Source organism: Moschus berezovskii, chromosome 23 (assembly GCF_049115385.1).
Source record: "Moschus berezovskii isolate FMDL1 chromosome 23, NW_MosBer_1.0, whole genome shotgun sequence".
Classification (NCBI taxonomy): domain Eukaryota; kingdom Metazoa; phylum Chordata; class Mammalia; order Artiodactyla; family Moschidae; genus Moschus; species Moschus berezovskii.
Window position 1 is genome coordinate 21,106,106 of NC_142482.1, and position 16,413 is coordinate 21,122,518.

At 41.5% G+C, this 16,413-nt stretch overlaps 1 protein-coding gene across 1 annotated transcript in view; it reads right to left on the minus strand.

Annotated features, from left to right (window-relative positions):
* The window catches only part of TCP11 (t-complex 11), a 42,701-nt gene that overhangs the window by 11,419 nt on the left and 14,869 nt on the right, over positions 1-16,413 (minus strand). The window lies entirely within an intron of this gene.

A 16,413-nucleotide genomic window follows, 5' to 3' on the forward strand; every position in this document is an offset into this window, starting at 1 on the left:
GGTGCTAAAGGACTCTAAAAATCTGTTTTAATCTTTATTTTATTTATTTACTTATTTTGGGGCACTGAGTCTTGGCTGCTTCTGCATAGGCTTTCTCTGGCTGCATCCAGTGGTAGCTACGCTCCGTTGCGGGGGCTTCCCCTGCTGCAGAGCACAGGCTCTAGGTGCGCAGGCTTCAGCAGCTGCAGCACATGGGCTTCAGAGCGTGCACTCTGTTGTCGCACATGGGCTTAGCTGCTCTGCACCATGTGGGATCTTTTTGGACCAGGGATTGAACCTGTGTCCCCTGCACAGCAGGCGGACTCCTATCCACTGCACCACTAGGGAAATCTGATGAGGTACTCTTAATTTACCAAAGCAAGCATTTTTGAGGTTTAAATTTTACCTCAAAGAATGAAATAGGCAAAGGAACTGTTAAAAGTCCCTCAAAATAACTTATTAACAGAAAAATATATAAGTTCCCTGTGGACAGGCACTGTCTGTGCCTTGGTAACATACAGATATTGGTGATGGTGAGGAATAGGGTTAGTTATTAATAATTTAATGGAATACCGTATTGTCACGGCAAGGTCCCAACTATTTAGCTTCATCTTGAACAAGTAAAACTTGCTCCACGCTGTCCATTTAAATGACAAACTATGCCAGTTATGCATCCGGACCCTCTCAGTTCCAAATCTGCCCATCAGTGCCTACTCTGGGAAAACGCGCTGGGCCCTTTCGTTTTCCTTTGCGGGCTGTTCTGCCGGCAGAGGGTGCTAAAGAGACACGGCAAGAGGCAGAGGCTCTCTTTCCTGGCTCCGGGTGGTCCTCCCAGCAAGTTCCTGCAGCACAGCAGCGTCTCCTTGTTCAAATCACCCTGTGGTTTCTTTGGCCTGACTGGACCCTGACTGATACAAAATCTGCACAATGAGTGAGGTTTGAGCTCAAATGGCCACACATCCAGTGTATCTGATGAGCAGAAAGCAGCAAGTACTTAAAATGTCAAAAAAACATGCAAGCTAGAGCCTGGCAGATAATCCCTGTAAGAATGGGCAGCCCATGACCTCAGGGAAGTGACTTAGAGTTTCAGTGATCTGAGCCTGTCAAGCGATCCACTCCAAGATGAAAGATAAGCTGCTGCACATCAAACAACCCATCGTGAAAAAAGGCAAAACACTTGTCGAACTTTGTGGATTTTCAAGGTAACATACACCACATTTGAGACTGCTACTGTGACATTCATTTAGAGTCACTCACAAGGCTGCCAGTTTCAAGTGGAACAAAGCAAAACTTAGGCTCTGCAGCAAGCCCAGCCCAATCCAGGAGACTCAATGATACCTGAAGTGTCCCTGGTGAGGTGAGGATGCTGTACACACCCTCTGGGCAAGTACCGACAGGAGCAGCACAGCACAGACTTCTAGAATTTGGGAGCAAATCGATGCCCTCTTCTGGGGATAACTATTTGCTTTGGAGAAATCCTTTCTGGCTCGCTCTTGACCCTTGGGAGAAAGCAAACACCTTAACACAGGACAATGGCTGAGATGAGGCCTGAGTGTCCCATTAGGCGTTGCCTGACTGACTTAGGCACAAGACTGGACATGCACACAGCCACCTATCATCAGATGAAAATGGCCCATAAGAGACCAAGCATATACTGGTGTAAGGAGAGACACACAAAGCACACTGGAACACAGCCCAGAAATAAAACCTGGATGTATGGTCAAATGATGTTTGAAAACAATGCCAAGGCCATTCAACGGGGAAAGGACAGTCTTTTCAACAAATGGTACTGGGGAAAACTGGATACACATACAGAAGAGTGCAGCTGAACCGTACCTACACCAAATAAAATATAACTCAAGCTGGGTAGAAGACTTAAACATAGAGCTTAAGTTCTGAAATTCTCAGAAGAAAACAGGAGCAAATCTTCACAATTTTGGATTTCACAAGATATGACACCAAAAGCAGAAGTTACCACAGACTAGATGAATTGGGCTTCGTTAAAATTAAAACATTTGTGCATCAAGGGAAACATCAAGAAAAGTCGGGGGGGGGGGAACTACCCACAGAATGGAAAAAAATATCTGCAAATCATTTATCTGACAAGGGTCAAGGATGCAGAATGTTTAAGGAACTTTAACAACTCAACAACAAAAAGACAACTCAATTTTAAAATGGGCAAAGGACCTGAGTAAACATTTCTCCAAAGACAATGCAGAAGACAGCACCAAGCACAGGGAGATGCTCATCACCACTGGCCACAAGGGAAATGCAAGTCAAAACCACAACAAGACTCCACGTCAGATGTGGCTGCACCAGGGGAAGATGTCTAATGTTTTTAAAAAGGAAAAATACATGCTGAAAAGTAAGTGAGAATGTTGAGAAATAGGAACCCTCCTACATTTCTGGTGGGAATGTAAAATGGTGGAAAGCCACCGTGGAAAACAGTCTAGTGGTTTCTCAATAAATTAAACATAGCATTATCATGTGACTCTGCAATTCCACTCCTGGGTATATATTCCAAAGACTGGAAAAGAGATGCTCAAACAAAGACTTGTACACAAATGTTCCCCCAGCAGCACTATTCACAATAGCAAAAATGTGAAAACAACACAAATGTCCAACAACAGATGCATGGATAAACAAAATGTAGTATTATCCATACAATGGAGTATTTTCAGCCACAAAAAGAGATGAAGCTCTGATCCATGAGGATCAACCTTGAAAACATTATGCTAAGTAAAACCTGCCATATGCATAAGGACAAATATTGTATGATTCCACTTATATGAGGTACTTACAGCAGTCAAATTCACAGAGACCGAAGATAAAACAGAAGCTACCAGGCACTGAGGGAAGAGGTATATGAGGAGTTACTGTTTAATTTTGTTTGCGAAGATGGAAACATTTTGGAAATGGATAATGGTGATGGTTGCATAACATTGTAAATGGCACTGAACTGTAATCCTTAACATTATTAAAATGGCAAAAATTTTATGTTTATCATAATAAAAAAAATCCCCCAAAACACAAACAACTAAGTCTGTAATGTGGCACTGCTACCCCAGGGAGGGTCAGCTAGGCACCTGGTAGCAGACGATTTGTTTAGGACCTTTCTGGACCTCTTCCTTCATTGAGGGGGCAAAGACTCACCCTCAATGGAGCAAACACATTCTGAATATAAAGCTGTCTTCTCTACCTCTGTTAAGCACCAACACCCATGTACTCACAGAATTTCACAGAAGGCCTTATCCACTGTCTGGGTTCTGGCATGGCCCACAGCATTGCATCTGATCAAGGAACTCCTTTTACAGCCAAGAAAGTACAGCAATGGGTTCATGCCCACATGCCCCCTCATGGAAAGCTGACTCATCTTAACTGAAAAGTGGAATGGCTTATTGAAGACTCAGTTATAGCATTAGTTGAGAGATAATATCCTGAACTGAAGAAGTTCTGTCTTGCAAGATGCAGTATATGCTTTGAATCAAAACTATTATGCAGGAGGCTGAAACAAGATGGTGGAGGAATAGGATGGTGAGACCACTTTCTCCCCCACAAATTCATCAAAAGAACATTTGAACACTGAGTAAAGTCCATAAAACAACTTCTGAATGCTGGCAGAGGACATCAGGCACCCAGAAAAGCAGCCCATTGTCTTCAAAAGGAGGTAGGAAAAAACATAAAAGATAAAAAGAGAGACAAAAGAAGTAGGGACGGAGCTCCGTCCCGGGAAGGGAGGCATAAAAAAGAGAGAAGTTTCCGAAACCAGGAAACACTCTCACTGGCGAGTCTGTGGAGAGCCTTGGAACCTCAGAGGGCAACACAACCGGGAGAAAAATAAATAATTAAACCTCATAGTTTAATTACGAGTCCAACGGTAACTCCCAGTGGAGAAGCAGTGCAGACGCCTGCATCTGCCATTAGCAAGCAGGGCCTGGGCAGGGAGGAGCCGGCTGAACTGCTTAGAGAGAGGACTGGGCCTGAATGCCGCGAGGGCAGTCTGGGGGAGCTGACTGGAGATAGCAGAACAGATTGTGGGGTAGCTACCCCGCAAAAAGGCGAAAAGCCCTAACTTAAGACTCTGCCAGCCCCGCTCACAGAACAAAGGACTGAGCAGAGCTAGCCGGCTGCGGATGGCCCATCCCCCACCGAGACAGGCAGGGGAGGGCAGCCAGAACTGGAAGGGGGCAATCGCGGCCCCAGAGAGGCATCCGATACCAAACTGCAGGCAGGCTTCAGTGTTAACCAAGACTTTTTGGGTTTCTGGCTGGTTAACATCCGCCTGAGAAGGTGAGCCGGTTGTATACACAGAAAACCGAGCGGGAGGGACCAGAGAGGTGATAAGTCACAGTGACTGCACTCGCCAAACACCTGGTCACTTGAGCTGCTCGGTCCGGGGAAGGCACAAAATGCAGGCCCAACCAAGTCTGCGCCTTTGTGGAGTACCCGAGTACCTGAACCTGAGTGGCTTAGACCTGGGACGTGCATGCAACCCAGCACTGGCCTCAGACAGTTATCAGCAGAGCAAATTAGAGCCTGTGCAGTGTAGACTGGGACAGCACACACACCGTGAGCAGGGGCAAACCCAGTGTGGCCGGGACACTGCGAGCACTCCCCACAGACGCCAGAGATATTTCTCTGCAGTGTTCCTCCCTTCCCAGAACAGGACTGAACAAGTGAGCCTTAAAAAGTGTCCAACACCGCCCCCTAGTGTTAGGGAGGAAATTAGACACTGAAGAGACCAGCAAACAGAAGCTAAAACAGAGGGAACCACCTTGGAAGTGACTATACAGGTTGTCCAAAGTCACTCCAAACCTAATGACATCTCATAACTCATTACTGGTCACTTCACTGCATTCCAGAGAGAAGAAATACAGCTCTACCCACCAGAACACTGACACAAGCTTCCCTAACCAGGGAACCTTGACAAGCCACCCGTCCAACCTCACCCATAGCAAGGAAACTCCACAATAAAGAGAACTCCACAAACTGCCAGAAGACGGAAAGGCCACCCCAAACACAGCAATATAAGCAAGATGAAGAGGCAGAGAAATACCCAGCAAATAAAGAACAGGATAAATGCCCACCAACCCAAACAAAAGAGGAAGAGATAGGGAATCTACGTGATGAAGAATTCCAAATAATGATAGTGAAATTGATCCAAAATCTTGACAGCAAATTGGAGTCTACAGATAAATAATCTGGAGACGAGGATTGAGAAGATGCAAGAAAGGTTTAATAAGGATCTAGAAGAAATAAAAAAGAGTCAATATACAATGAATAATGCAATAGATGAGATCAAAAACACTCTGGAGGGAACCAACAGTAGAATAACGGAGGCAGAAGACAGAATAAGTGAGTTAGAAGATAGAATGGTAGTAATAAATGAAGCAGAGAGGAAAAAAGAAAAACTAATTAAAAGAAATGAGGATAATCTCAGAGACCTCTGGGACAATGTTAAACGCCCCAACATCCGAATCATAGGAGTCCCAGAAGAAGAAGACAAGAAGAAAGACCATGAGAAAATACTTGAGGAGGTAATAGTTGAAAATTTCCCTAAAATGGGGAAGGAAATAATCACCCAAGTCCAAGAATCCCAGAGAGTCCCAAACAGGATAAACCCAAGGCGAAATACCCCAAGACACGTATTAATCAAATTAACAAAGATCAAACACAAAGAACAAATATTAAAAGCAGCAAGGGAAAAGCAACAAATAACACATGAGGGGATCCCCATAAGGATAACAGCTGATCTTTCAATAGAAACTCTTCAGGCCAGGAGGGAATGGCAGGGCATACTTAAAGTGATGAAAGAAAATAACCTACAGCCCAGATTACTGTACCCAGCAAGGATCTCATTCAAATATGAAGGCGAAATCAAAAGCTTTACAGACAGGCAAAAGCTGAGAGAATTCAGCATCACCAAACCAGCTCTCCAACAAATGCTAATGGACCTTCTCTAGACAGGAAACACAGAAAGAGTGTATAAACTCAAACCCAAAACAATAAAGAAAATGGCATTAGGATCACACTTATCAATAATCACCTTAAATGTAAATGGGTTGAATGCCCCAAACAAAAGACAAAGACTGGCTGAGTGGACACAAAAACAAGACCCCATATATGTGTCTGCAAGAGACCCACCTCGTAACAAGGGACACATAGAGACTGAAAGTGAAGGGCTGGAAAAAGATATTGCACACAAATAGAGACGAAAAGAAAGCAGGAGTAGCAATACTCAGATAAAATAGACTTTAAGACAAAGGCTGTGAAAAGAGACAATGAAGGACACTACATAATGATCAAAGGCTCAATCCAAGAAGAAGAAATAACAATTATAAATATATATGCACCCAACATAGGAGCACCACAATATGTAAGACTAATGCTAACAAGTATGAAAGGGGAAATCAACAATAACACAATAATAGTGGGAGATTTTAATACCCCACTCATGCCTATGGATAGATCAACTAAACAGAGAATTAATAAGGAAACACAAACGTTAAACGATACAATAGACCAGTTAGACCTAATAGATATCTATAGGACATTTCACCCCAAAATAATGAATTTCACCTTCTTCTCAAGCGCACATGGAACCTTCTCCAGGATAGATCACATCCTGGGCCATAAATCTAGCCTTGGTAAATTCAAAAAAATTGGAATCATTCCAAGCATCTTTTCTGACCACAATGCAGTAAGACTAGATCTCAATTACAGGAGAAAAACTATTAAAAATTCCAACATATGGAGGCTGAACAACACGCTGCTGAATAACGAACAAATCATTGAACAAATCAAAAAATAAATCAAAATATGCACTGAAACAAATGAAAATGAAAACACAACAACCCAAAACCTGTGGGACACTGTAAAAGCAGTGCTAAGGGGAAGGTTCATAGCAATACAGGCATATCTCAAGAAACAAGAAAAAAGCCAACTAAATAACCTAACCCTATACCTAAAGCAACTAGAAAAGGAAGAAATGAAGAACCCTAGGGTCAGTAGAAGGAAAGAGATCTTAAAAATTAGGGCAGAAATAAATACAAAAGAAACAAAAGAGACCATAGCAAAAATCAACAAAGCCAAAAGCTGGTTCTTTGAGAGGGTAAATAAAATTGACAAACCACTAGCCAGACTCATCAAGAAACAAAGGAAGAAAAACCAAATCAATAAAATTAGACATGAAAAGGGAGAGATCACAACAGACAACACAGAAATACAAAGGATCATAAGAGACTATTCAGTTCAGTTCCGTTCAGTCGCTCAGTCGTGTCCGACTCTGCGACCCCATGAATCACAGCACGCCAGGCCACCTTGTCCATCACCAACTCCCGGAGTTCACGCAAACTCATGTCCATCGAGTCGGTGATGCCATCCAGCCATCTCATTCTCTGTCGTCCCCGTCTCCTCCCACCCCCAATCCCTCCCAGCATCAGGGTCTTTTCCAGTGAGTCAACTCGTCGCATGAGGTGGCCAAATTTCAGCTTTAGCATCAGTCCTTCCAATGAACACCCAGGATTGATCTCCTTTAGAATGGACTGATTGGATCTCCTTGCAGTCCAAGGGACTCTCAAGAGTCTTCTCCAGCACCACAGTTCAAAAGCATCAATTCTTCGGCGATCAGCTTTCTTCACAGTCCAACTCTCACTTCCATATATGACCATGGGAAAAACCATAGCCTTGACTAGGCGGACCTTGATTGGCAAAGTAATGTCTCTGCTTTTTAATATGCTGTCTAGGTTGGTCATAACTTTCCTTCCAAGGAGTAAGCGTCTTTTAATTTCCTGGCTGCAATCAGCATCTGCAGTGATTTTGGAGCCCCAAAAAATAAAGTCTGACACTGTTTCCACTGTTACCCCATCTATTTCCAATGAAGTGATGGGACCAGATGCCATGATCTTTGTTTTCTGAGTGTTGAGCTTCAAGCCAACCTTTTCACTCTCCTCTTTCACTTTCCTCAAGAGGCTTTTTAGTTCCTCTTCACTTTCTGCCATAAGGGTAGTGTCATCTGCAGATCTGAGGTTATTGATATTTCTCCCAGCAATCTTGATTCCAGCTTGTGCTTCTTCCAGCCCAGCGTTCCTCATGATGTACTCTGCATATAAGTTAAATAATCAGGGTGACAATATACAACCTTGACATACTCCTTTTCCTATTTGGAACCAGTCTGTTGTTCCATGTCCAGTTCTAACTGTTGCCTCCTGACCTGCATACAGATTTCTCAAGAGGCAGGTCAGGTGGTCTGGTATTCCCATCTTTTTCAGAATGTTCCACAGTTTATTGTGATCCACACAGTCAAAGGTTTGGCATAGTCAATGAAGCAGAAATAGATGTTTTTCTGGAACTCTCTTGCTTTCTCCATGATCCAGCAGACATTGGCAATTTGATCTCTGGTTCCTCTGCCTTTTCTAAAACCTGCTTGAACATCTGGAAGTGCACGGTTCACATATTGCTGAAGCCTGGCTTGGAGAATTTTGAGCATGACTTTACTAGTGTGTGAGATGAGTGCAATTGTGTGGTAGTTTGAGCATTCTTTGGCATGAAGTCTTGGAATGAAGACTGACCTTTTCCAGTCCTGTGGCCACTGCTGAGACTATCAGCAATTATATGCCAATAAAATGGACAACTTGCAAGAAATGGACAAATTCTTACAAAAGTATAACTTTCCAAAACTGAACCAGGAAGATATAGAAAATCTTAATAGACCCATCACAAGCATGGAAATTGAAACTGTCATCAGAAATCTTCCAGCAAACAAAAGCCTAGATCCAGATGGCTTCACAGCTGAATTCTATCAAAAATTTAGAGACGAGCTAACATCTATCCTACTCAAACTCTTCCAGAAAATTGCAGAGGAAGGTAAACTTCCTAACTCATTCTATGAGGCCACCATTATCCTAATACCAAAACCTGACGATGCCACAAAAAAAGAGGCCAATATCACTGGTGAACATAGATGCAAAAGTCCTTAACAAAATTCTAGCAATCAGAATCCAACAACACATTAAAAAGATCATACATCATGACCAAGTGGGCTTTATCCCAGGGATGCAAGGATTCTTCAATATCTGCAAATCAATCAATGTAATACACCTCATTAACAAATTGAAAAATAAAAACCATATGATTATTTCAATAGATGCAGAGAAAGCCTTTGACAAAATTCAACATCCATTTATGATCAAAACCCTCCAGAAGGCGGGAATAGAAGGAACATTCCTCAACGTAAAAAAAGCTATATATGACAAACCCACAGCAAACATTATCTTCAATGGTGAAAAATTGAAAGCGTTTCCCCTAAAGTCAGGAACAAGACAAGGGTGCCTGCTCTCACCACTACTATTCCACATAGTTTTGGAAGTTTTGGCCATAGCAATCAGAGCAGAAAAAGACATAAAAGGAATTCAAATTGGAAAAGAAGAAGTAAAACTCTCAGTTTGCAGATGACATGATCCTCTACACAGAAAACCCTAAAGACTCTACCAGAAAATTACTAGAGCTAATCAATGAATATAGTAAAGTTGCAGGATATAAAATCAACACACAGAAATCCCTTGCATTCCTATACACTAATAATGAGAAAATAGAGAAATTAAGGAAACAATTCCATTCACCATTGCAACGAAAAGAATAAAATACTTAGGAATATATTTACCTAAAGAAACAAAAGACCTATATATAGAAAACTATAAAACATTGGTGAAAGAAATCAGAGAGGCCACTAATAGATGGAGAAATATACCATGTTCATGGATTGGAAGAATAAATATTGTGAAAATGAATATATTACCCAAAGTAATTTATAAGTTCAATGCAATCCCTATCAAGCTACCAATGGTGTTTTTCACAGAGCTAGAACAAATAATTTCACAATTTGTATGGAAATACAAAAAACCTCGCATATCCAAAGCAATCTTGAGAAAGAAGAACGGAACTGGGGGAATCAACCTGCCGGACTTCAGGCTCTACTACAAAGCCACAGTCATCAAGACAGTATGGTACTGGCATAAAGACAGAAATATAGATCAATGGAACAAAATAGAAAGCCCAGAGATAAATCCATGTACCTATGGACACCTTATCTTTGACAAGGGAGGCAAGAATATTCAATGGAGAAAAGACAATCTCTTTAACAAGTGGTGCTGGGAAAACTGGTCAACCACTTGTAAAAGAATGAAACTAGAACACTCCCTAACACCATACACAAAAATTAACTCAAAATGGATCAAAGATCTGAATGTAAGACCAGAAACTATAAAACTCCTAGAGGAGAACATAGGCAAAACATTCTCCGCAGGATCCTCCATGACCCACAGCAGGATCCTCCTTGACCCACCTCCCAGAATATTGGAAATAAAAGCAAAAATAAACAAATGGGACCTAATTAAAATTAAAAGCTTCTGCACAGCAAAGGAAACTATAAGCAAGGTGAAAAGACAGCCTTCAGAATGGGAGAAAATAATAGCAAATGAAGCAACTGATAAAGGATTAATCTCAAAAATATACAAGCAACTCCTGCAGCTTAATTCCAGAAAAATAAACGACCCAATCAAAAAATGAGCCAAAGAACTAAACAGACATTTCTCCAAAGAAGACATACAGATGGCTAACAAACACATGAAAAGATGCTCAATATCACTCATAATCAGAGAAATGCAAATCAAAACCACAGTGAGGTACCATTTCACGCCAGTCAGAATGGCTGCTATCCAAAAGTATACAAGCAATAAATGCTGGAGAGGGTGTGGAGAAAAGGGAACCCTCTTACACTATTGGTGGGAATGCAAACTAGTACAACCACTATGGAGAACAGTGTGGAGACTCCTTAAAAAACTGGAAATAGAACTGCCATATGACCCAGCAATCACACTCCTGGGCATACACACTGAGGAAACCAGAATTGAAAGAGACACGTGTACCCCAATGTTCACCGCAGCACTGTTTATAATAGCGAGGACATGGAAGCAACCTAGATGTCCATCAGCAGATGAATGGATAAGAAAGCTGTGGTACATTTACACAATGGAGTACTACTCAGCAATTAAAAAGAATACATTTGAATCAGTTCTAATGAGGTGGATGAAACTGGAGTCTATTATATAGAGTGAAGTAAGCCAGAAACAAAATAGTATATAGTATATTAACACATATATATGGAATATAGCAAGAGGATAACGATAACCCTGTATACGAGACAACAGCAGAGACACGGATGTGTGGAGCAGTCTTTTGGACTCTGTGGGAGAGGGCGAGGGTGGGATAATTTGGGAGAATGGATTGAAACATGTATATTATCATATGTGAAACAAATCTGACGTGGTTGGGGGTTCCCCACCTCAACACTCTGTGGATTTAAGAGGCCGTTCCTTCCGGAAGTGTATAAATTAGCCTGGGATAGAACCTGTACGCTGAATTTACTAATTAAGAAATGAGAAACCAGAACTATAAAGGTGGCATAGAAATACAAGAAACTATTCTTAAGTAATCTTTTAAAACTTTGAACAGAGTTACAGATTTTACCATTTGTTATAAACTGGTATATATAATTTAACTAGAACCATAAGAAAATTAGTATTGTGTGAATTCTGAAGCACTTTCATCATGTTGTAGGAATAATGTGGACTTTCTTGAGTTTCACACATTCATAAGTAAATGGTCTGTATCTCGTGCCTTTGTTGGTTTTCTGTGAGCTGTAGTTTCTCGGAAGTGAGCAGCTTTCATTCCTGTAACTCTTGTAATCCAGTCATTCGTGTGCCTCCTTCATGGGGATTCAGTACGGCTGTGGTGCTGTTATCCCTCTGACAGGAACTCTAACTCACTGTAAAGCCCCAAAGGTCTGTTACTTATTTTTATTTTATAGTGAAGTGATACAGTCATATATATATATATATATGAATTAACAAAAGCAGTTCCCATCTTTTGATGGGGTGCTTATGGTTTATAACATAAATGGCATTATTTTGAGAGAGGGATAACTTAGGTATGGTATTGGGTTTTTTTTCTTTTTGCAGCTTGAGGCAGTTGTAAAATAACTTAATGTAGCTTTTTACAACTGTGTATTCTATAGTATTTTTTCATTTGGTGAAATTTTAACTGTTAATGTTTTTGGCATTGTGCTTTGTACCATTTATTAAATAAAAATTTTAAAAAAGAACTATTATGCAGTGCTGTTCCCTAAAGTGACAAGGCATGGTCCCAGAATCAGGGGATGGAAGCAAGACTGGTTGCTCTCACTATTGTATCTAAAAACCTACTTGCAGAACTTTTGTTTCCCATCCTGCCAACTTCGGGCCCTGCAGATTTGGGAGGAATGCTTGCATTGGTTCCACTGAATTATAAGGTAAGACAGCCCCCTAGACAGTGTATTAGAAAGCAGAGACATCACTTTGCTGACAAAGGTCCATCTAGTCTAAGCTATGGTTTTTCCAGTAGTTGTGTATGGATGTGAGAGTTGGACCATAAAGAAGGCTGAGTACTGAAGAATTGATGCTTTTGAACTGTGGTGTTGGAGAAGACTCTTGAGAGTCCCTTGGACTGCAAGGAAGATCAAACCAGTCAGTCCTAAAGGAAATCAACCCTGAATATTCATTGGAAGGACTGATGCTGAAGCTCCAATACTTTGGCCACCTGATGCAAAGAGCTGACTCATTGGAAAAGACTCTGATGCTGGGAAAGATGGAAGACAAAAGAAGGGGCGGCAGAGGATGAGATGGTTAGATAGCATCACCAACTCAATGGACATGAATTTGAGCGAATTCCAGGAGACAGTGAAGGACAGAGGAGCCTGGTGTGCTACAGTCCATGGGGTCACAAAGAGCTGGACACAACTTAGCAACTGAACAACAACAATATCACTGAGCCAACAAGGTAAAAAAGGAGTTCCTCTCTGGACTAAAATAATTGATCCTGAGTACCAAGAGGAAGCTGGGTTGCTGCTACACTCTGGGGGCAAGGACTGTGTCTGGAATCTAGAAGGTACTGAGGTACTTCTTGGTATTTCCATACCCAATAATAAAGGTCAAGGGGAAACCACAGCATACAAACAACAAAAGAACAATGCCTGAGCACTCAGACTCTTTGGCAATGAAGGTTTGGGTCACTCTGTCAGATAAAGAACCCCAACACCCGAAGACAAGGGAAATATGGAATGAAAAGTAAAATGAAACCGCAGATACCAACTACAGCCCTGTGACCATTACAGAAACAAAGACCATACAGTTTCTCTCCACTTCTTGTAAGCACAGGTTATTTGCATATGCTAACCACTTTCTTCTCTCTCCCATTACTAATTTTTATTTCATATTGAAGTATAATTGATTTACAATGTCGTGTTAGTTTCAGGTGTACAGCAAAGAGATTTCAGTTATCCTTTTCAGATTCTTTTCCCATGTAGGTTATTACAGAATATCGAGTAGTTTGTTGTGCTTTACAGTAAGTCCTTACTGATTATCTACTTTTTCATATTTATTAATTTATTTATTTTGCTGTGCCAGGTCTTAGTTGCATGCAGCATGTGGGACCTAGTTCCCTGATCAGGAATCGAACCCAGGTCTCCTGCATTGGGAGCACGGTGTCAGCCTCTGGACCACCAGGGAACTCCCAGATTATATACACCGTAGTGCGTACATATTGCCGCAAATGGCATTACTTCATTCTTTTTATGGCTGAGTAATATCCCATTGTGCATATGTACCATATCTTCTCTATCCATTCATCTAAGGACATTTAGGGTGCTTCCATGTCTTAGCTGCAGTAAGTAGTGCTGCAATGAATACTGGGGCACATGTATCTTTTGAATTATGGTTTTCTCTAGATATATGCCCAGAAGTAGGATTGCTGGATCATACAGTAGCTCTGTTTTTAGTTTTTTAAGGAACCTCATTATTATTTTATAGATAGGTTGTTGGAAGTTAAATTTTACGGTTTAGCCTATAGGTAACAGAATGTTCTCAATATGCCAACATAAAAATATGCCAAAATAACTCAATATGTCAGCAAATTTCGAAAACACAGCAGTGGCCACAGGATTCGAAAAGGTCAGCCTTTATTACAATCCCAAAGAAAGGCCATGCCAAAAAATGTTCAAACTACTGCACAATTGCACTCATCTCACTCGCTAGCAAAGTAATGCTCAAAATTCTCCAAGCCAGGCTTCATCAGTACATGAACCGAGAACTTCCAGATGTTTAAGCTGGATTTAGTAAAGGCAGAGGAACCAGAGATCAAACTGCCAACATCCACTGGATCGTTGAAAAAGCAGGAGAGTTCCAGAAAAACATCTACTTCTGCTTTATTGACTAAACTAAGGCCTTTGACTGTGTGGATTACAACAAACTGCAGAAAATTCTTAGAGATGGAAATACCAGACATACCTCCTGAGAAATCTGTATGCAGGTCAAGAAGCAACAGTTAGAACCAGACATGGAACAACAGACTGGTTCCAAATTGGGAAAGGAGTACATCAAGGCTATATGTTGTCACCCTGCTTATTTCACTGTATATGCAGAGTACATTATGAGAGCCAGGCTGGATAAAGCACAAGCTGGAATCAAGATTGCTGGGAGAAATATCAGCCTCAGATATGCAGATGACACCATCTTATGGCAGAAAGCAAAGAAGAACTAAAGAGCCTCTTGATGCAAGAGAAAGAGGAGAGTGAAAAGCTGGCTTAAAACTCAACATTTAAAAAACAATCACAGCATCCGGTCCCGTCACTTCATCCCATAACTTCACGGCAAAGAGATGGGGAAACAATGGAAACAGTGACAGATTTTATTTTCTTGGGCTCCAAAATCACTGCAGATGGTGACTACAGCCGTGAAATTAAAAGGCGCTTGCTCCTTGTAAGATAAGCTATGACCAACCTAGACAGCATATTAAAAAGCAGAGACATTACTCTGCCAACAAAGGTCCATCTAGTCAAAGATATTGTTTTTCCAGTAGTCATGTATGGATGTGAGAGTTAGACCATAAAGAAAGCTGAGTGCTAAAGAATTGATGCTTTTGAACTGTGGTGTTGGTGAAAACTATTGAGAGTCCCTTGAACTGCAAGGAGATCCAACTAGTCCATTCTAGAGGAGATCAGTCCTGAACATTCATTGGAAGAACTGATGCTGAAGCTGCAATACTGTGAAGAACTGACTCATCTCCCTGTGAAGAACTTTCTCACTCACTTCGCTGATGCTGGGAAAGATAGAAGGCAGGAGGAGAAGGGGACGACAGAGAATGAGACGGTTGGATGGCATCACCTACTCTATAGACATGAGTTTGACCAAGCTCCGGGAGTTGGTGTTGGACAGTGAGGCCTGGCATGCTGCAGTCCATGGGATCACAAATAGCTGGACATGACTGAGCAACTGAACTGAAAAGAATATTCAGTGGGACAGTGACTGAAGATATCTACAGCGATAGACGTAACAACCATTGGGACTGTGAGTTTCTTCATTTGGGGAAAAGGATAAGAACTTGTAAAAGGCACAGCTATGTCTTTTGTCTTTTTTTTTTTGGCCTTGCCTTGCAACTTGTGGGATCTTAGTTACCCAACCAGAAATTGAACCTGGGCCCTTGGTAGTGAAAATGAGAAGTCCTAACCACTGGACCACCAGGAAATTCCCTGGATAGCTATGTCTTATTAGGTAAAAACAGAATTGTTTTCAGGAATTTTAATGGAAATGGCAACCCACTCCAGTGTTCTTGCCTGGAAAATTCCAGGGACAGCGGAACCTGGTTGGCTGCCGTCTATGGGGTCGCACAGAGTCGGACACGACTGAAGTGACTTAGCAGCAGCAGCAGTAGCAGAAGGGTATATATGGAAGCTGAGTAACCAAAGGAATGGAATGTGACATTTATCAATTTATTGCCACTCAAATCCTCTCCAAATCCACCCTTCCTTTCTCTGCTCTGAGAAAATGAAGTCCTTTCAATATTTTTCCTTTACCAGATGGAACAATTTTGTTTCATCTGTAGATTGCACATTTTTTTCTGGATTTACAATGTTGTGTTAATTCTCATTGTACAGCAAAGTGATTCAGACTACAGATACACGTATAACAAAATTCTTTTTCATATTCTTCTCCATTATGTTGGGCTTTCCAGATGGTGCTAGTGGTAAAGAACCTGCCTACCAGTGCAAGAGATGTAAGACACATGGGTTCGATCCCTGGGTCAGGAAGATCCCCTGGAGGAAGGCACGGCATCCCACTCCAGGATTCTTGCCTGGGAAATCCCATGGACAGAGGAGTCTGGTGGCCTACAGTCCATGGGGTCGCAAAGAGTTGGACATGACTGAAGTGACTTAGCGCACAAGCACACACATGATTTATAACAGGATATTGAATATAGTTCATGTGCAATACAATAGGACCCTGTTATCCATTTTATATATAGCAGTTTGTATCTGCTGATCCCAAACTCCTAATTTATCCCCTT